Genomic DNA, 1664 nt, shown 5'->3' with positions numbered 1-1664 from the left:
TTTTATCCGCACATTAAAGTGTAAGTTCTGATCCTGGCAGGCTGAAGAAGGCTGCGGTGGAGTGTAGCAATGGTGCGTCAGGCTTGCTACGTTCATATAGGCTATGATTGAAGTCTAGTAAGCCGAAGGACCGTAGCTCAGTGGTAGAGCGCCCGCCTTTGAATGCGTGGAGTACTGGGTTCGATTGCCAGGGTCCTGCAGCTTTTCTTTCTTCCTCTTTTGAGATTGAATTTTTGCAAGATATTAAAGACTTTATCTTTATGCTATGAGGGCATATATGAAGGGGTAATTATTGATCAACACGCTAGTCTATGGCCATGACAACTATGTTCATCCATATTCAAAACAACATTTTCATGAGATCTCTGCAGTCTGGTGAGTTCAGCCTCATCCTGCCCACTGAGCCACCTTGTCAGTCCTGTTTTCTTGATGAGACAGGAGTTGAATCAATTACTTCATCTCATTTTTACAGATATAATTATTTCTCTTACTCAGGTTCCTAAAGTAGCACAGAACTACCAGAATGAATGTGCATGTACCCACCCAAACACACACACTTACATACATAAATTAATTTATTGGAATAGTTTACAGGCTGCAGTAATGTCCAACTATGAATGGGAAGTCTAAGATTCTACTAGTTGCTAGTTACACAAGGCTGGGTGTTTCTTCTAAACTTCTGTGTAAGCTGGAATCCTAAAAAAGTATGCTCCAATAAATATACTGCCAAATGGAGCAAAGCAGTTATAGTATTATTATTATCATTATTTTTATCATCATCATCATTATTATTATTATTATTATTATTATTATTATTATTATTATTATTATTATTATTATTATAACAAAGCTTTTCTTCTTCCAGGAAGAAGGCCAGCACGTCAAGTGGTCTGATAAAGGTGACAAATTTTTATTTTTTTCCATACTAGTTTCATACAGGTAGTAGAAGGAAATTAGGAATTAGAAAGTAAGGCATGGATCTAAGGGAACTTTCCAGTGTAAGGATTTCTCACGGTTCCCATTGTGAAGAATTAGTTGAGGAGGGGAACCACATAGGTGCAGGAAGGAATGTTCTGCCAAGCAAGATCCATTGTCTGGCTGATTGGTCTACTCAAACAGCTACCTGAACAAAGATAAATCACATGATTCTTGGGAAAAGGCCCTCACTGTAGGGACAGAAACCTAGGTTGAGAACTGGCTAAAATGAAATTACTCTGGCTAACGGAATTTCTTAAATCTTTCAAGTCCCAACAATTGATCATTTAAACTTCAGAATTACGACACATAATAAGTGGTCCTCATTAGGTATTATAAAAATAAAAATTAGAATACAGCAAAAATGTACATGGATGACTATTTTTAACATGGTACATATGCTATAGAAGGCCCCTTAGGGTTTACTCTGATAACATTAGTTTCCTTCTTTAAACATTAACTATTATATAACTTGGGTTTTCATTTGAAGATATTTTCTTATAGTTTTATGATATTTGGATATACATAGGAGAAATGCAACAGTATTTTATGGAATACATTTATTTATACTTGGCTGAATACCTCTAGAAGTAGAATGAAAGAAGCAGGAGAAGAAAATATGAATATGCAAATCCCAGTACCAGCTCTGGCCACATCTGCTTCCTTACCATGGGTAATTTCTTCAAAAT

Source organism: Micromys minutus, assembly GCF_963924665.1.
Source record: "Micromys minutus genome assembly, chromosome: X".
Taxonomy (NCBI): Eukaryota; Metazoa; Chordata; class Mammalia; order Rodentia; family Muridae; genus Micromys; species Micromys minutus.
Note: the sequence above shows the minus strand (reverse complement) of the source record.